The 20,931-nt window shown below is 46.0% G+C and overlaps 1 protein-coding gene across 11 annotated transcripts in view; it reads right to left on the bottom strand.

Annotated features, from left to right (window-relative positions):
• The window catches only part of SGCD (sarcoglycan delta), a 504,512-nt gene that overhangs the window by 212,290 nt on the left and 271,291 nt on the right, over nt 1-20,931 (bottom strand). The window contains exon 1 of one of the 11 annotated variants that reach the window (XM_005300017.5): nt 16,231-16,326. The exons of 7 other annotated variants lie outside the window; for them this stretch is intronic. The gene's annotated coding sequence lies outside the window, so the exon portion shown is untranslated. Of the gene's footprint in view, nt 1-1,090; nt 1,439-16,230; nt 16,327-20,931 lie in introns of those variants that run through there. 3 more of the 11 variants (XM_042850996.2, XM_005300015.5, XM_042850995.2) reach the window with 3 other exon arrangements.

Genomic DNA, 20,931 nt, shown 5'->3' with positions numbered 1-20,931 from the left:
CCCCACGTTTGCCCCGCCCTTTTTGGTAATGCAGCGCTATCTTACCTTCTCTTTTTAACCCTACCCACATAGCCTGGCTCAAAAGCATCCCCAGCACATCAAACGTCTGCTTGGTGAGAGTCTGAGGCGAGGCAGGCTGAAGCTAGAACAGAGCCTGCCTTCTGACATTTTCATTGGCCCTAACTTCCAGACACTACCACAGCCTAGAAGGAGATGCTATCACGGCAGAGGAAAGCCTCCAGCTTTAATGCTGCAACAGAGAGGATGAGGGAGTAAAGCACAAATCTGGCAGTCTGCTAAACAGGGAAATTATTTGTCATTAATGTGTCTTAGTTATTCTTGGAAAGAAGCTTAATCCTAAGAAAATGTGCAGCTAGAGCGGAAATACAAGTTAAATTAAAGTCTTTAGTTCTAATCTCCCTAGACTGGGTTTTGTGTTGTTTAATGTGCTTTATTTGGCTGGTGCTCTAACAAATACAGAAGCAAATGTTGGAAAAGAGAAAAACATTGCTGAAAAATCATAAAGTGATGATTGGAACAAGATTACCTCCTGTTCTAACAATCTCAATATATTATTTGGTGAATCCATAACAGGAACATTTAGCAATAGCCGATCCCGACACCCCCCAAGCCCATCAAAAATGCTATTTTACATATGCATTTATTACTATTGCAGACAATGTGCTGTGTATAATATCCACGGACTGCATTTGGACTACAGTACTTTTTGTCTTGTCTTTTTGTTACACACACACACATGCTGATGCCCTTAAAATACTCTTTGGCTGCACTCAGACTTGCGTTAGAAAAACAAAAAGTTGGGAATCATTTGGTCAGTGCGTCTGCAAACATCTGCACACTTAGAGGCAAGAGTTGAATTGGCTGCAGGATTAGCGTGAAAGAAAAGTTAGAAAGAAACTGACACCCAACCCAAAACTAGTGGGATTCTTTAGCAAACATGCCACAACCGCATATTCCCAAATTCTTCCTCTCTAAACAATTTGCTGAAAGGAAACAGCCTCTCCTGCGCCAGAACAAAAGAACAGCAAAACAAACCAATTGTACAGAGAAAGAACAATAGCCCTCTTACCTCTCTTTCAGTCGCCAGATGCAAAATAGACAATCGTGGCGTGTGCTGGGGGTACGCAAGAAGATGCCGTGTTGCTTTCAGACCAGCACGAGGCCTAGCCTGTGCCTGTGATCAGAAGCTGCCCCTGTCAGATTTTCCACCAGCAGACTTGCAGCCAAGCCCCTGCCCATGCCTGAAGAATTTCCTGAACAGCATTCCCGTTCTTTTCCTAACTGCTTTGAAACTACACTCTGTCTGTACTTCAATAAGGCTTTGTCAGGCCAAGTTACAGCTACTGGTCTGGCTCCAGATATCAATTGAAAACACATGCGTTTTGCGTTCAAGAGCCCTTCCCCCTGACACACCCCTGCACTGAGCCTGGGGTGGGGGGTTCTGCATGTCTTGTGTTTGCAACTACAAAGCGAGCCATTTTGACAACAAATATGAATGTTAGTCATTTTCTTCACCAACTTTTCTTGAGAGTGGTAGGTTTTGCCACTACTATCTCTACTGTTTCTTAACATTTCCCAGTATCAACGGCCTTGGGCTGATCTGGGTTAGCAGGCAGCTTTTCCAGCCCTAATAAAAGCAAAGTAAGATAGGGATTCAAATTTCAATTCACCACCACATTCCCCTTACCTTTGCCTCTGCCTCTAGTGAAATTTCAATTGCAAGAAAAGAAAGGATATTTTTATCCCCTCTAGACTCAGCTCAGCACATCAGAGCTGTACCCTAATCTTGACATACACTCCTGTAGCTGCTTATACCAAAAATAATACAATTATTTTTCAAGCACTTTCATTCCTCCCTGCTCTCGAGCTGTGCTAACCCCTGAAAAATATTTAAAGCACTTTGAATCTCTTCTTCCAGGAAATTAACATTACTGTGGTCTTGGCTTAAACAAAAAGACATGATGTTGTACCTTTAATCAGAATGGGTCCCAGTTCTTAGTATCTGTAATAATTTCCAGATGACACCATAGGTCACCATAAGGAACACGGTTTTCTGTTGCTTTAGATGCCCTGTAATTGACACGTGCCTGTGAAGGAAGCTGGAGTAGATGTGGAAACATACAGGGATGTCCCCCTCTTTCACCATAGTTAAGTCCCACCAAAGATGAAAAACAGCAGCAGAGTTGTCAAGGTAACAATACAGAAAAGAGACAGTTTAAAGAGAGAGAGTAATATTTTTTCCCTTCACGTTCTCTTTCAAAACCATGTAGACCAGTTTCATCAGTTTATTCTTTTCTCTGAGTTACTGAGGCGCGTAGTCCGGCTGGAGTGTTTATATGAGACTTAAACACAGTCAAGAGTCAAAAGTATACAAACCTTGTAAGTGAGAGGTTTGTATATGGTTTGATCCAATGCCCATTGCAGCCAACGGAAAGTCCACTGACTTTAGTGGGCTTTGCATCAAGTCCACAGTAAGGACTTGCTCATCATTCAAGAAGGAGACCTGCCATTCATATCCTGTGAGCAGGATCTTGCAAAACCTCCCTGGGAGTTACCTGCAGGATCACATCTGTCCGCAGTGCTTTAAAAGACCGCTGACGTTACAATAACCGGGCCTGCTCCCAGTGTCTTTAGTGGAAGTGGGACTGGGCCCATAGTGTCACTTTCTGCAAGATGGCATCATTTGGCTCCAACATTCCCATTAAGTAACTTCTCCAAACAAAGCAGTTTAAACCAGATATTGTATTTTAAAATGCACTGTGCAGCCTACATACATAGAACAGATTCTGCAACCCTCAGCACCTTAATCCCACTGATTTCAACGGCACCATGCCTCTTAGCATGAGTAAAACCAGCAGGTTCTGGCCCAAAGTGAAAAAAATCATTCAGTCTGCATGATCTTGCACAACACTGAGCTGAGCAAAAGGGATACAGCTGTCCTGAGTGTTACCGATGGCGATAGCATTTCATTCTTATTTGCACAGCTTGTAAGGATTCAACTCCTGACAGAGTATGAATCACAGTCTCTTCAATCCAAAATAGGAAGCATTATCATTCCAGCTAAAGGAGAGTCTCCTAGAACTGCCTGCAATGGCCACAATGATATCCTCTTTCAGGGCCTCCAGCCAATAACAAACCACCACCACCGCTGTAAAACCCCAGGTATCTGTTAGCATAAACAAACTAAAATAGAATAAAATGAACTGCAGATTCAGATAATGTAGATATTTTGTTATACTGGAATATCAGGCACTTGAAAAAGCGATTGCCAGACTAAACCACTCCTTTGCCTTCTATCCTATCTCACCTGGGCCCCCAGTAAACAACATACTTAAACAGGGCGACTAACTTTCAGTAGGACTTCTTATGTGCTTAAATTTAAGCATGCGCTTAAGTGCTTTGCTGGAGCCGGGCCTCAGTGAGTAGCAAGGCTCTAGCACAGAGGTCTCGAACTCCCAGCCCGTGAGCCTCCCCAATGTGGCCCGACGGGCTCTAGCAGTTTTGGGGCCGGGTCTCTTCCTTGGCCCCGCCTGCCACCCCCGGGCACTCGCCGCCCCCCCTGGGGCCCCAGCAGCACAGCAGAGCTGAGCGGTGTCTGCCTTCTTGCTCCAGTGGTTGCTGGCCCGTCCCTGCAGCCCAGGGGTGGGGCAGGACTGTGCTTCCGTGCGCTGCCCCCGCCCCGATCGCCCCTGCAGCCAATGGGATGCTGCAGGGGTGGTGCCTGGGGGCACAAGCGCGTGGGGACCCCCTGGCCCGCCCCGCTTTGGAGCCCCAGGTAAGCGCCGCACCCCCGACCTCCTCCCAGAGCCTGCACCTCCTCCCCACATACCCCCTTCCCACCCCCAAACTCCCTTCCAGAGCCTGCGCCCCCTCCCCACATACCCCCTTCCCGCCCCCAAACTTCCTTCCAGAGCCTGTGCCCCGTCCCCACACACCCCCTGCTACCCCCAAACTCCCTCCCAGAGCCTGCGCCCCTCCCCTTTCCCACACCCCCTCCCCCCAAACTCCCTCCCAGAGCCTGCGCCCCCTCCCCACATACCCCCTTCCCGCCTTCAAACTCCCTTCCAGAGCCTGTGCCCCGTCCCCATACACCCCCTGCTACCCCCAAACTCCCTCCCAGAGCCTGCGCCCCTCCCCTTTCCCACACCCCCTCCCTCCCAAACTCCCTCCCAGAGCCTGCACCCCCTCCCCACACCCCCTCCTGCCCCCAAACTCCCTCCCAGAGCCTGCTCCCCCTCCCCACATACCCACTCCTGCCCCCAAACTCCCTCCCAGAGCCTGTGCCCCTCCCCTTTCCCACACCCCCTCCTGCCCCCAAACTCCCTCTCAGAGCCTGCGCCCCGTCCCCACACGCCCCCAGCCCCCAACCTCCCTCCCAGAGCCTGCGACCCCTCCCCACACCCTCTCCCCCACCCAAACTCCCTCCCAGACACCAACCTCTCACCCCTTCTGCACCCAAACTCCCTCTCAGAGCCTGCACCCCAATCCCCTACCCCAGACCTCCTCCCCCACCCAAATTCCATCCCAGAGTCTTAGGCAGGTGAGGGGCAGAGTTTTTTTGGGGGGCGGATTCTGGGCGGCATGAGTGACGGTCCGCTGGGAAGATTTGAGGACTGGCACTTGCCCTAAGGTAAACTGAGTTTGAGACCCCAGCTCTAGTGGGACCATTTTGACCCTTTGCTGTAGGTTGACTCAGTACTTACCATGGTACTCGTGCTTTGCTTCAAATACTCAAGAGGGCTCCATCCCCTACTAGAAATGAAAATAATCTCTTCCCCCAATGTTCCTATGTCCCAGTTCAAGGCACTTGCACTTGTATTTCCTCTTACGGGTTTAGCAAGGGCACCTGCTCTCAGGCTTCCCTAGCCGCTACCGCTCTTGGGTGGAGTTGCGAGAGAGTTCTCCAGGTGAAGGGGGAGCGATTACATGACCCTTGAGGTAAGTTTGTTGTCTGTAGTGTGTGTGTGTGTGTGTGTGTTTGTGGTGTGCTTGCTGCTTGACTGAAATATACCCTGTGGTCTGTTTGTTTGGAGGACCGTGTGCTGACCCTGTGTGTGCTAAGCCTAGAAGCCTGCTAAGCAAGACTGAGAGCTTCTTAATGAGGCTTTGATCCCTAAGCCCCTTAGCACCATCAACCCTTAACCGGAGGGCGGGGAGGGGAGAGCTACTCAGGAAGACCAGAGCTTTAAAAGGCCCACTCCTAAGCGACCAGAGGAGCTAGTGAACAGGAACAGCTAACAGGGGAGTTTTGCGAGGGAGAGTGTGTGTGTGGGAAGATACACTAAACATTCTTTAAACTTAAAGCCATAAACACCCCCCGATTAAAAACAAAACATCAACAAAGGAACGAGATGCAGAAGTAAAAGGAGACTGCAGGCAGAAGTCCAACAACAGAGTGGGGGCTACCCGGTTTATTGCACCCAATGCAGCATGTATGATTACCTGCCCTATGGCTGGGTGGCGTATGTGTGCATCCGGTGCAAGGAGCCCCTGGTCCTCAGAGACCATGTATGGGCTTTGGAGACCAGGGTGGCTGAGCTAGAGGCACTAAGGGAGACAGAGAGGGACACAGATGAGACTTTCCGGGACACAGTAGAATGGTCCCACCCCCGGTCTGACAGCCTCTGTGCTGTTGAGGAGGATGAAAGTCTCAGGGAAGGAGAACATCCAACTGGAGCAGAGGGAAACAATCCCACAGTTGGGACCCTCCTTCCAGATGATGTCGTGGTATCCTCTTGCACTGATGATACCTCTCCAGGGGTGCAAACTCCAGTTATTAGGAAGAGACAGGTATTAGTAATGGGCGATTCGATCATTAGAAATATAGATAGCTGGGTTTGTGATGAGCGGTAGAACTGCATGGTGACTTGCCTGTCTGGTGTGAAGGTTGTGGATCTTTCAAGACATCTAGATAGACTTATGTGTAGTGCTGGGGAGGAGCAGGTGGTCATGGTACATGTAGGTACCAATGACATAGGGAAGGATAGGAGAGAGGTTCTGGAGGCCAAATTTAGGCTGCTAGGTAAGAGATTGAAAACCCGGACCTCCATGATAGTATTCTCTGAAATGCTTCCAGTCCCACGCACGGGGCCAGTTACACAGGGAGAACTGCGGGGTCTCAATGTATGGATGAGATGATGGTGTAGGGAGGAGGGGTTTAGATTTATTAGGAACTGGGGAAACTTTTGGGAAAGGGGGAGCCTATACAGGAAGGATGGGCTCCACCTAAACCAAAATGGAACCAGATTGCTGGTACTTAAAATTAAAAAGGTTTTAGAGCAGTTTTTAAACTAAGGGCTGAGGGAAAGCCCACAGGTGCGGAGGAGCATGTGGTTCGGACAGAGGCATCCCTTTGGGGAGGATCTATTAATGGAGATTCTCTATGTCCTAGTAAAGAGGAGAGGACGGAAGATGATAAAATACAGGTAGGATCTGATGAGAAACAATCAAATGAAAAAAGTCCCATTCAATTACATCATGTAATGGCAGACAGCTAACAAGTGACAAGTTTTTGAAGTGCTTATTTACAAATACTAGAAGTCTAAATGATAAGATGGATGAACTAGAGTGACTCATATTAAATGAGGATATCGATATAATAGTAAATAAGGAAACATTATTTACTCCTTCTCATAAAACAAGAACTTGGGGTCACCAAATGAAATTAATAGGCAGCAGGTTTAAAATAAACAAAAGGAAGTATTTTTTCACACAATGCACAGTCAACCTGTGGAACTCCTTGCCAGAGGATACTGTAAAGGCCAAGACTATAACAGGATTCCAAAAAGAACTAGATAAGTTCATGGTCTATCAATGGTTATTAGCCAGGATGGGCAGGGATGGTGTCCCTAGCCTCTGTTTGCCAAAAGCTGGGAATGGGTGACAGGGGATGGATCACTTGATGTTTACCTGTTCTGTTCATTCCCTCTGAAGCACCTGGCATTGGCCGCTGTCGGAAGACAGGATGCTGGGCTGGGTTGACCTTTGGTCTGACCCAGTATGGCCATTTTTATGTTCTTCTAGAGACACATGTCGCGCTCCCTCCTGATCAGGGTATCTCCACGCTGCACAGTTCCTTGACTATACTGTGATTTTCCCAGCAAAAGACAGGCTGCCTAAGCAGGCTTCTCTTTCCTTCTCTTCAGAGACTAACATCAGAATGATAGCCAGTGGTTATAAGTTACCACATAACAGTTCCTATGCCAGTATATTTATTCTTAGGGTATAAGCACTACAGAGAAAACATATTAAAAACAATAAAAGAACCTATACGCATGCTACTAAGCTTACTGGAAATTCCCCCCAAGCTGTCTCATACACCCAAAGAGGTTTCTTTTGTGGTCACAAGCTCATAACCGTCTCAGCTGAGAACTAGCACACACATGAAAAGTTTAGTCCACTCTTTATACAGTTCCAGGATCTTTGATCTGAAGTTTCCAGGAGTACATAATTAGCAGACAATGAGTCTCTCCACAATGCATAGTTTCCAAAGGCCTTCCAAGTACTTCCCAAGAAACCCACTTCCCACATAGTGTCCCAGTTTTTGCAACTTCCTAACATTTACATTAATCAAATCCCTAGAAAAGTTACAGATAATCCTACAATAACACCAAAGCAATTGCATTTTTAATACAATGGACACCAAAGGTGTTAAACCTAATTCAATAATTCCATAAAGTTTATCTTAATTTTCTAAGGTTAGTCCAGGATACGGTCAGTCTGTCACACCATAATTCCTAATTATAGCATAGTTTCTGCATTAATGGCATGATGCAAGTATAGCATTAATATTGCCTCTTTTTTTTTTTTTGCAATGGTATAATTAGTAGGCCAAGTGTATAAATATTGACATTAAAACTGTGAGGCATCACACAAACCTCACTGGTACTTAAGGGCATCTGAATGTGAATTGCGTTACCGTCTAACTATTTTGTCATCAAGAAACACATAAAAAGATCCTTGGAGCTCAGCCATTTTGCCGGAGTTGTTTTCATCCCTTCTCATTTGTACACATTATGTTTAAATGTTTTCAAGCCTCAATACTGCGGCTTAAAGGCACTTAGGTTTATAATCATTGAGCCATCCTTTGTGTTGCCTCCAATGCTACCTAAGCTCTATGAACCGTGAAGCATAAACTTGAGATGATATTGACATAATTATCTACATACCTACCATTATTTCTCAGTGCTGACAGGGCTTGGAGGACTCAAAGAACATTGGAGATATTTGCAATATCAGAACTAAATAAATAATATAAAAGCTCCAGTATCCTAGAAATCAGAGATCGAAATGTGTCAGGATTTCCATTTTGTATGGCAAAGCTTCGCCGCCAGGCAATTCACAGAAGCTCTGGCTGCTGCACTAAAGTTATCCATGTAAGGTCCACAATCCTGTGCGCTACTGGCAGGGGGCAAGATTATGCCACCCTTATTCATATTGGGTAGCGCCTTGCTCCACAAGTGGCACCTTTGGCTTCAATGGGACCATTTGTGTATTAAGATGTTCCTCAGTGTAAGGCCAAAATTAGGCACAAAATTGGCTGGAACCAGAACACAACAGGTTTAGAATACTCGTAAAAGAGGAAAGGAAATTGGAAACTGTTACTTAAAGTTTGTTGCACTTAATCTTGACCTGTAGTCAGGCTCACAGTGTTATCCATTGGTAGCTGAAACCACATTCTTCAATACTTGCCATTGATATATAAATACACAATTAATTCAGCTTAATGGATAATACCTATTTGCATACCACCACCACTACCCTGCCCCCTACATACACAGCTCTCGTGCTCTGACAATTTCAAGGAGTGAGATTTCCAATGTCTCATTGAGACATTCCAAAAGCTTTCATCTAAAAACCACAACAAAACAGGAAGCAAGCACCTGCCAGGTGAGCTACAGTGTGTATGCACCTGAGCTGGAGGAAGAAATCAGCACACCGTTTTTAAATTCTGAATTAAATAATTCAGCAATCTCTTGTGTTTTCCCATCCTCTGACTATTCGTAAGTATTAACCCATTAACTATTTCAAAATATGAGAATGAGGAGAAGAGGTAATTTCTCACACATTTTGATCTCCGTTTTAATGTGTTCATAAGCAGTTGCAGGCTTGGACCTTAGTTACAGATGTGTGACAATTATTCATATGTGATATATGAATTCATGTAGGATAAAAGTCTAGGATTGATGGGAGCCTGGTCTCTTTAAATTCAGAGGTAATGTAGATACTGAGCTCTCTGATAAGTTAACTCTTTTGGTCAGGGATAGCAAACAAAAGAAAGGTCATATTGGCTCTGTGAAAGGACTTCTCCCAGCAGTGCTGAGGGGGGATGTAATCAGAAAAAAATACAGGGTCCCCATCTTGTTTAACCAATGGCAATTATTACAATAGCCTGCCTTCATTAGTATTCTTTATTATTTGTATTACCATAGCACTTAGGAGCCCTACTCATGGTCTGGGACTCTGCTGCGCTAGATGCTGTACAAACAGAACAAAAGAGATCATAGAATCATAGAATATCAGGGTTGGAAGGGACCTCAGGAGGTCATCTAGTCCAACCCCCTGCTCAAAGCATGACCAATTCCCAACTAAATCATCCCAGACAGGACTTTGTCAAGCTGGGCCTTAAAAACCTTTAAGGATGGAGATTTCACCACCTCCCTAGGTAACCCATTCCAGTGCTTCACCACCCTGCTAGTGAAATAGTGTTTCCTAATATCCAACCTAGACCTCCCCCACTGCAACTTGAGACCATTGAGATGGCAGTCCTTGCCCCAAAGAGCTTCCAATCTAAGTACAAGACAAGAGACAACAGATGGTTACACATAGACCAGAAGGGGGAATACGAGACAATATTGGTCAGCATGACCAATGGGCAGTAGTCTGTAAAATATCCAGTGGGTATTTCATAGGAGATAGGGAGAACCTCATCGGAGAAATGTGTGATGGGGGTCAGGGGACGAAGGAGGAGGGAAAGGATGCGATGTTATAACAAGTAAAGTGACTCCTGTGAGATCCAAGGGATCACAGGCTATAATTAAGTGAGGGCACAAGTCATCACAGAACCAAAACCTAGGATTTGACTCTGCCTGGCTGGGTGGCTGAAAGGGTCAGAAGGGAGAAAAGGAGAAAGCACTCTCTAGAAATCTGAGGTATTGTTTATTCCCTGTAACTGAACCCCAGGGGAGGATACACAGGGGCTCGGGAGGTGCAGAGCTTTCTGGCCCTGTGATAGCCAGCAAAGCATTCAAATATGTGCTTCACTTTAATGGGCAGCCCCACTGAATCTGGATATGCACCTGACATAAGATCCCTGTAATCGAATGCTAAACTGTATTATACTATTCAGCCTCTAGGTGGTGGTGTGTGTAACAGACCTTAGTGTTAAAGCACTTTGGGGTACGTCTACACTGAGATAAAAAAAACCTGGCATTGAGTCTCAGAGCCCTGGTCAGCTGGCTTGGGCAATGGGGCTAACACCTTCAGTGTAGATGTTTGGGCTCGGGGTGGAGCCCGGGCTCGGAGACCCTCCCTGCCTTGCGGTGTCTCTGTTACCAGACCATATCTGTTAAAGAAGCCTCACCCGCGAGTAGCAGCCCTGCAACCTGCCATGTACAAGGCATAAGTGACAATCCCAGCCTTACCTATCCCCCCCGACTTCAAAGCATTCTGGATCTGGCTCTGATTTTTGCAATTTGTCCCCAACTGTAGTTAACACACAGCAGCAGGCTGACAGCTAAAGCGAGACAGGGTAAAAACGGGCCCCATCTTAAACGCAGTGCTGATAGTAATGCTGAGTTAATCCAGTAGTCTGAGTGGCTTCTATAACACTGCTAAAATAACAGACACGCCAGCAGAGCCATTCCGAGAGGAACAAAAACTGAAATCTTAAAAGAGGACTGGGGGGCAGATTTTGCCCTCGGTTACACCTCGGTAAACCCAGAGTAACTCCAATGACCTCAACTTTGTTACTGGAGCCAATGGATTTCCCCCAGATGTAGACAGAAGCTGGCCCGGTGAGCGGAGAGGTGAGGCTCTGAACGGCCTGGTTTGCCCTAAGGGCTGGGGACAATACAGTGAAAGTGGATCCGAACGGTATAAATCCTCCCATCTCTGCTCTGTGATGAAGCACCACACCCTGCTGACACAAAACAAGCATCACATTCCCAGGTGTTAGGCAGCCAGAGATTTAGCGCGTTGGCGCTCAGCCTTCGGAGAATTATCAGGTCATTGCCATTACTGCACACTTGCTGCCAAACGCCTGGATCTGACAGAGGACCCTTCTGCACTCCCGGTCCCACTATCAGACCGGCCCCCGAGGTGGATTAGAAGCCACAAGAGGAGGCGGTGGGTATGGCGAGGTATGTCTACATTGCAATGAAAAGCCACGGCTGGCCCATATCAGCTGACTTGGGCTCGCGGGGCTATAACATTGCAGTGTAAATGTCTGGGTTTGGGCTGGAGCCTGGGTTATGGGACCCCACGTGGGGGAGGGTCCCAGAGCCCAGGCTCCAGCCTGAGCCCAAATGTCTATACTACAATGTGATAGCTCGGCTGCCTAGCCAGCTGACATGGGCCAGTCACGCTTGTTTTATTGCAATGTAGACATACCCACAGAGTTTTCATTTCCTGCACGGAGAAGGGCTGGAGGCTGGGGAAATTTCTGAGTCAGCTTCCCAGGTGTAACCTGCCAATAACGTGGACAATGCTCAGTGTTATACATGCTGACCCAAAGTACTTGTGATAGGCGATTCTCCAGGTCCAGGACCTGTGAATTCCCTGAACTCATTTATAGATCCTAACTTCACTAATCAGAAAACCTCTGCATCATGTCTCACCAAGGCTATTTCCCCAGCAGCAACAGTGCTGCCTGCCCCTTCAGCCAAACACCGATTGTCATGCAATACACTCCGCCCCCATCAACCCACACCTGCTAATTAGTCTGATGATTTCTATCATTTGCAGGTTCTTCATGGAAATAATTTAAGGCGTACAGACCAGCAGAGCTTGTTATTAGGTAATATGGAAAGTGTTCCTTTTCATTTCTCCGGCAACACTAATGTAATTACCCTGAATCATTCTCAGACTAGGTAGGCTGTAATTTTCAAGGCAATATTACCATTAGAGAGTCCTGTTCCGTGAGATGGCATGGGACTTCCTTACATTCTAGAGGATATTCATCAATAGTCTGAAATGTCTTCATTGACATTTTTAAACAGAAGGCATGTCCCCATACACAGACACACAACCTTACCCACCCCTCCCCCTATGCTTAGCAGGGCTGTCATGAGAAATGCAAAAAAAGAGACCTTCAAGATTAATATTATACAGATGTAAGAGCAAATATTCTGTTGGCAAGGACAATAATTATTCTTCTATTAAAGTCTTAATGTTTCCCATACTTGTTACCCTTATCCGAGCAGCCCTGGCCTTTATTCATTCAGAAATCAGGTTAAATGCACGCAGCTGCTCTACAAGCTTCATTCTGATATACTGCCCTGATGAAGAAAAATCTCCACCTTGGCCTGGAATAATTATCTTCCAGAGGTGAAAGGTTCGGTTTCCCTACTGGTTCCATCATGCTCCTTTTTCTGAGTACAGACATGTCATGCTACCTAAATGTAATGCAGGTACAGTCGCTGGTCAAACTAGCAGTCTGTGTATAGCACAATCATTTCCCTTCCACTCCTCATTATTTTTATTCTGTTGGGAAAGAAAGCTCCGCTTGTTTCTGTTACTCGCTGTACTTTTATTATATCGTGGGAAATGAGACCATCTGATGCAAGAGAATTTGGTTCTACAGAGCACCCTTCGTAAGCAGCATCTCTGTATTTTTACAAAGCAATTAGTGAGATATTGGTAGAACAGTAACTGGACAATCCGTTAGCCCACAGACTGTCTCAGACGCTGCCATCTAGTTTAATGAGTTGGGGTACATCATCCTGGATGCCACCACTTGCAGATAATACCATGGAATCTTTCACTGCCTGCTTGACAGCTACTTGAGATGAGCAGAACTGACCACAGTGCAGTGTCTAAAGGAAAGGGGAGCGCTCTGCTGAATGAGCATCGGCATCCCCCAAACCCTCTTCCCGCGGCAGTGTCAGCCACTGGCCATGAGGTCAGTACCCCGCCAGGAGTGGGGTTTGTAATCCAGACCCTGCGGCAAGGAGACGGCAGTGCGACTCATTGAGTTACGCGCACCCTTTGGTCAAAGGGTGCAGATTCTTCCTCTCTGCCGCCACCCCGCAACGCGTCAGTAAGAGGAGATTAGACACCTGCAGTGGTACATAGCACATCTCATGGCTCTATACAGGTATGGAGGAAAGGGGCGATGCTGTTGTGCCTCTCAAGATAATATATCAAGTCTCAGTAAAAAGAGACTGAGAAGAAAGGCTTAAAAGGGTGCTTGACAGGATCATCAAACTAGATCAATGTCCCCTGGGGACCAGTGGAGAACAAAGGCAATGCTCCAAGAAACCTTTCGATGACTGGCTGAGAGGAAATCTTGCCTGGTCTCGATGACTCCAGAACTCTCAATAGGGGCGAGGGATATATTTTCAGGGTGTTTACCTTGAAGTTCATGGAGACACCATTGGGCAAAAATTCCAGAATCTCAACAATCCTTACAGATCTGCATCAGCTCTCTTGATCCCTGAATCTGTGTTTAAAATCCAACCAAATGGAGGAGTGTTTTCCACTGGCACAATGTCCCCTAGCATGGAAATCACTTGAATGGAGAATCCTTTTCTCTTCTACTGTAACTGTTCCTTCTCAAATTCCAGGCTGACAAATTTTGCCTTCCAGGGTTCTGGATGACCTACTGGACCCCGAGTTAGGGGATTTTTTTCTGTGTGGCAGAACCTTAGCAGTTCTGTCAATTAGGACAAGAGTCAGATTGGCAGTCTTTTGGGTTTGCTAGGAATAGAAAGTCTTCTGAACAGAGACCATTGAGACGGGCAAAGAAGATGCGTGTCTTGTGAATGATCTGGGGGCTCAAAGGGGGACTGTCTTCAGTTATCCAAATCTTTCTGTTAAGAGGGATGATGCTATTGGATTGAGGCTCCACTCTGCTGCCACTGAGTTTGCCCTTGATGTGGAGGGCGTGCAGGGATGGAAGCTCTCTCCCCCTACCAAGCTGGGGAGGGGATTGAGCTTTCCTGGAGTGGAGAATCAACCAGGACCCTCCCTGCCTAAGGAGATCTGCCACAGCAACCAGACTCTTTGTCCTAATTCAAAGACAGTATCTTTCTTGTTTAAAAATTATAAATAAAGCTGCCACAGCTCTTCCAGCCCACCGCACCAGACTGCTGCAGACTTTAGGTCCAGGGTGACGCACGTTACACGGGGTCTTGCAGATGTAGTGTTATGGCAATGAGCTCTGGACCCTTCCCAGGCAGAGGTGGAGGGGAAAAAACTGTCTATCCCATCAGCGGGAGGGGCTTAGGGCCAGATTTTTAAAAGGTATTCTGGCACCTGACTCCCATTGAAATCAATGGGAGTTAGGCACCTAAATATCTTTAAAAATTTGACTCTTAGTCTTCACTCCAGAGATGGACAGGTCTGGTACTGCCCCCAAATCTCTGGTTAACTAAAGACCCCTGGTAAGGATCAATGGATCTGAATATGAAAAAGAATATATGGTTTCAAGCCAATATTTGAAGTGGGATGTGTGTATTCCCTTCTCTTCCTCTAAAGATTTAAGATTCAATTCACTATTCAGTCCTTGCAATTTTCTTTTTCTTCTAAGCTTCTTTCTCGTAGGAGAGCCTATAATTATAATCATGGATTGTGTAAGAGCACAGTGGTTCACACTCCCTTCTCCTATACAAAACTGCAGAAATCTTTATTATGACTCTGGAAGAACAGATGCACTTTAATTCCTTAACAAACTACTGTGGATAAATGAAAAGTTCATCTTTACGGCCGGGCTTTATTCCTACTGTAACCAAATGCACAATACAGGTGGAAACTTCTCCAAGTTTGGCTGCTTTGGAATTTTCATCGCTGCCAACCAAGGTATCCTGATGTGAACAGCGGTGACGCATGTCATGCCCCGCCCTTAATGCTAAAAATAACCCCCATGCGCTCCAGATACTCTCCAATGGGAGAAATAGGTGAGGAGAAGGCAAGCAGGGCTGAGGGATAGTTGGGGGTTGGACTAAATGACCTCCTGAGATCCCTTCCAACCCTGATAGTCTATGAATCACTGACTCCTCCACCCAAGCACTCTTGTTGGGCAGAGTAGCAGGCGCAAAGGCAAGTAAGCCGTTCCTTTTCAAGAGCTAACAGTAATTTATCTGCAGGATAACAGGGAGCAATGTCTCCTAGGGCTTCCCTTGGGCTGGTGCCACTGACATACCACCCCTTGCTAAAATCACAATCTAGCCCTAAGAGATATTGCATTTTTACCCTGGTAGTTAAAAGTCCTGCATGGCATCCTCTAATCGTTCGGAAATGCCCGTCCATCTCATGTCACATCGCTTAAATGGTATGGTGGCATGGGAGTAAACTTCCCTCACATTTAGAAATAAGGAAATAAGATGCAGTTATATTCCAAAGTGTTAAACTAAATCCCTTCCCCACTAAACCACTTGCCAAATACGAAGTTAATCTAATGAATGGCTTAATGGTTTTGCATCATTCTGCCTTACGGAAGAGATGCATAGATGAAATCAATGCGGGACATTTATTCACTATTGCTTATGAAACATTTTTTAAAGGATGCTGAAATTTAAGTAACAGGTAACCTACTGTGCCGTCATGATGCCAGGTAACATCTGCAGCAGCACCTACTGCTTGAGAAGGCCAGAGGTTGAGAGTTTCTCAATAGAGTAGTAAATGAGTATCTGAACTACTGGCCTGAAATAGCACTGGCCTGTTCTCACATCAGCCTCACTGAACATTCTCACTTAACTATCACTCTGACTATTCATCATCACAGAAATAAAAAAACCAAAACAGCGCTACATTGACTGTAGAACTCCCCGTCTGCACAACCACAGAGAGGTTAAATCCATTCACTGTAACAAAACAGCAAAGAGTTCCGCTGCCTTCACAGAAATCACACAGGCTTTTAGGCCTTCAAAAGAAAGGAAGTGGCGGGTGCAGGGAACACGACATTGAGTATTTTCTGGAACACTGCCAGAGTTTTGCCAGTTTTTCATCTGATACAAACTATCTCCCAGTCTCGTGCCCCTGTTCACTTACCTGTTTTTATTATTTTACTGCAGAAACTCCACTGCAAATCTTTCAAAAAGTTAACAGGCCTGTCCAGAAAGCATAAGAACCAGCCTTGCTAGTCAGAATTTTAATGCCCTATGTTACCACAAGTGTGCTATTTTTATAACGGTTAGCAGCCCGCAATCACCAGCCTCCCAGTAACTTTGTAAGATATGACAGGGGGGCTGGCACATTTACATTCAAAGTTATAGTGCCTGAAGACTCCAAAAACAAATCAATAGAAACACACACATACATTAAATGTGCCTTTGTGCACTCAGGATTTATTTAATATGTCATGACGTGTCCCAGAAACAGCAGGAGTAACCTACATGCTTCAAAGCAATAATTACTTTGAATAGGCAATTAACAAGAAACTTGTGCTGTGTCTCTTTATTCATAGCATCAGAGCATTCATAGCATACGTCACCCTCGTGGGCCTGTCATCAATGGATTCCTAAGCACTTTGCAAAGAGGTACCATCGCTGGGCCTGATTCTGATCTCACACCAATTCCAGAGTGGTGAAACTCACCCTAAAGCTCTCTGATGCTTAACATGTTTGGCACGTGTACACTCCTGATATGCAATTAACCTCATATAGCTGTCAAATTTACCACCTAGCTATCAAGTACTTTTAAATGTGGGGGGCGGGAAATCTTCCATAATCAGATACATTCCTCTTCAGGGATATTTAGAATCATATGTCCTTGCCCACAAAACAACTTTGGAATAATTTTGTTTTGAAATCTGTTCATTCTTACAATTATTATTACATAATAGTAGACACTACAGGCTCCAACCAAGATCAAAGGCCCAGTGTGCTAGGCACTGTACAAACACACAGAGTAAACCATCACTGCACAGGTAACTTGGGTCTGAGAACCTGGGTTAGCCTCGCCCAAGTGTAAGTGAACACCAAAGCCTTCCCTGTGTTACTGTATCCTCACTGTTTCTGCACTCACCTGTGTGTGTTGGGGAGGGGGGGGGGCGGGAGGGGGGACATATCCCATAGTTCCTTACGCTGAGATGCTCCAGGATTCTTCCCCAGTCAATTGTGTACTTTGTGAGAGAATCTGTCTGTCCTTCTGGGTGGGGTGGGGTGGGCAGGGTGGGGCGGGGCAGCGGATAGGGGAAAGACATGGGAGGATTATCAGTACTCAAGTGATTTTAGCTGCATGCTCACTGCAAAATGGGCAAGTTCAAGTCGGAGGGAAAGCAGCGCTGGTAGGCTATCCCAGGCTTAAAGCACCTCTAACCCCATGTTAGAGGATGGTGTGTGTGGATGGCTTTAAAACTCCCTGTAAGAGCCCAGGTTAACTGTGCAGTGAAGAAATGGCCGAAGTGAAAGAGAATCCCTGTCCCTTTTTACAGTCTAAATAGACAAGACAGAGAAAAGGTGGGAGGGGCAAGAGATGTGAAGTGACTTGCCCAAAGTCACAACAGCAGAAGCAGGATTAAAATCCAGGTCTCTAGACTCCGAGTCCAGCTCTATCCACCAGGCCATGCTGCTGCCAAAATTACCCGTAAATCCCCAGTCTATTTATTTAGGGTATTTTGCTAAACTAAATCACAAGGCCAAATCCTCAGCTGGTGTGACTCTGCATAGCTGCCTTGATTTCAGTGGGGCTATCGCCATTTAGCCCAGCTGAGAACCTGACACTTGAACTTCATTCGTACATTGACATCTATTGGTTCTATTTCATACCCTAAAGATAAAAGCTAAATATCACCTGCCTCAGTGATCCGTTTTTAAGAACCATCCTGTTTGAATTTATTAACACTCGAAAAAATAACTGCATAAATCCTCCCATCTTCCTACATGCAAATTTGCATGATTAGCTGAAAAAAAAATCCACACCTGTACCTTTTAACAGCAAATAGTGTTTATGATCAAATAAAAAAGATCATTAAGTAAATTTAACTGATTTCTAAATAAACTAATTAGAAGGCAAGAATGGTCTCTTTATGGAACATAAAAAGGGTCTACTGTTTCCAAAATACTATCAAGCTGTATAATTATGCCCAGGCTTTGCATGCCCACATATTTACCTGAAGCTTTATCACGTCAGCCAACACATCCATAGTATTTTTGATATAAGACTGTAATTTCATAATAATTAAATGATACAAGATGCTCTATGATTGTTGCTGAGTTCTCATCCTTGACAACGATGCAGAGGAGGAAGATTAAGTCAATAGGACTGCTTATGTGTGCAAAGTTACACATAAGCTTAAGTCTGTGCAGGATCCGTGCCAAAATGTGTAGGAAAATATAGCAGCCATGATGCCTTCAGTAATGCTCCATACGCAGTACTGGACACTGCAACCTGTGTTCCTCAGAGAGGAAATTTCAATCCAATGAGATTTCATCCAGGTGACTAGTTAAGTTTTCGAATAGGTTATCAGTAAGTACCTGTTAGGAAACTCCCCAAAGTAATCATGCACACCAAATAGCTTAGCAAAGAATCTAGACATGAATGCATTGGCAAAATACTTTTCTTCCTCCTGAGCTGATGCTTCAGAAGGACAGACATGAAATAAATGTAGCTAGCACTCTGTCTGCTTCTGCAAGGCAAAGATTCAAATGATGAAGCTGTTCTGAATAGTCTCTAGTAAAGAAACTGCAGCAGTGCAAGAAGTTGCTATTGATTCAAAGTGAGAGAAATCACGCTGGGTTGGAGTTAGCTGGCAAAGTGCTGTGAGAAGAATTTCCATGATGTCAAAAATCCTTTGCTATCACTGATCTTGGCATTACTTCCTCTTGACTTGATAAGAAAAATGAGCTCTGATCACGTTCCTCTGATGCCTTTTGTTGCTTCTTAGATGAATATTCTGCAAGTGCATATAAAATGTTTGACAGCAGCAATTTATTTTCTGTCTGTTTCAAAAAAAGGACTGCAGGTAGTAAGGGTTTGGTAGTGGGAGCTGGAAGCAAAGCCTCCCTTACAGCAATGAGTTTTCATTTTTTCCCCTTTACCTTTTGCTACCAACAAGCATAACAGGATGCACATTAAGAAGCTATTGGTTCTCTGACTCACATCCTCTGCTGCTACACTCCCCCATACCACCCTCTCACTGGGCCAGATTCTCAGCTTCACCTGGTTTGCACTGGACACAGCTGTGGAAGGGTTCCCCAAGCCAAATGGTCTAGACCACACTAGCAGGCTGTGGCCTGAAGGCATAATACAACCACCAGGGAATCACTGGAGTGAAGTGTGTTACATCCACAAACCCCTTCTCCTGGCCACACTCCCGACATATCCTTTGGACTGGGGCTGGCCAAACTTACTGGCCCTCCGAGCCACATATGACACTCTTCAGAAGTCCGAGAGCCGGGCCACACCTGCTGGGATCGTGGATTGGGGCTTCATCCCTGCTCCTGCTGAAGCCCCGAGCCCTGGCAGGTGTGCCCCGCAGGGCTGAAGCCCCAAGAACCCCCTCCCAGCTGGGCAGAAGCCTCTACCACACCACCCCAGTGCAAGGCAGAGGTCCTGAGTCCTCCCATCCCCCGAGAATGGGGGGACTTAGGGGGCTCAGTGAGTCACACTTTAACAGTAAAAGAGACCCATGTGGCTCGTGAACAACAGTTTGGCCACCCCTGCTTTAGACCAGCCCTGACATCCAGGGATTTCTTCATGCCAGAGTCACCCCTGAGAAGCCAGGATTTGTTACATTCATTTTGCACACACACTGGAGAGCAAACCATGCGAGTTACACTACTTTACCTCGTATACCCATTCTCTATCTTCCACCGACTGTGGAACTTAAACCACCATTACCACACACCGCCACTGAATTTGTCACAGCCAATTCCATAAGAGTGGCACTCAGTATCAACGCTGTATTTTGCCCGGTGTCCCAAGCAACACTGTAATGTGGATTATTATTAATTATTTGTATTTCAGTAGCATCTAGAGCAGGGATCTGCAACCTTCGGCATGCAGGGATGTGCTAGCTGCCGCTTCCCGCAGCTCCCATTGGCCGGGAACGGTGAACCGTGGCCACTGGAAACTGTGCCCGCGGACAGTCAACATAAACAAAATGTCTCATGGCCAGCCAGCGGATTACCCTGATGGGCCACATGCCGAAGGTTGCCGACCGCTGCTCATGAGGACCCAGGTAAGATTGGGGTCCCATTGTTCTGGGTGCTGTAAAAACACAGAGTAAGAGACAATCCCCTGCCTTGAAGAGATAAACAGATGAGACAGACACAGGTGATAGGTCTACACTTACGGAGGGTACAGACACCACACACTCAGCTAGCATGGGTATAAATAGCACTGAACCCCTAGGATATATACCCCCCTACACAACAAAGCAGTACCTTCCACATCTAAAGAACTATTTTTAGCAGTGTAGCGTCCCGCTGCCAGAGCCTTTCCCCACTGCTGCACCTTTCACTGTCCTGGGGAGCTACACATCGCAGCGAGTGTAGACACAGCCTGCCTTTCTCTGCAGGGTGTCACTGCATATACCCTCCATGCTGCTGCAAGCGTAGACAAGGTCAAAGAGTAGGAGAAAGGCAATCTTACTAACCCCATTCCACAGATCGGGGACTGGAGGCACAAACAGATCAGGGGCTGGATTTGTTAAAGGTATTTAGGTGCATAAAGATGCACATAGATGTCTAGCTGCATTTTCAAAAGCACTTAGGTGCCTAACTCCCATGGACTTCCATGGAAATTAGG

This window comes from Chrysemys picta, chromosome 8 (genome assembly GCF_011386835.1).
Source record: "Chrysemys picta bellii isolate R12L10 chromosome 8, ASM1138683v2, whole genome shotgun sequence".
Taxonomy (NCBI): Eukaryota; Metazoa; Chordata; order Testudines; family Emydidae; genus Chrysemys; species Chrysemys picta.
The sequence above is the reverse complement of the archived record's forward strand: the minus strand, read 5'-3'. Positions and strand labels throughout refer to the sequence as shown.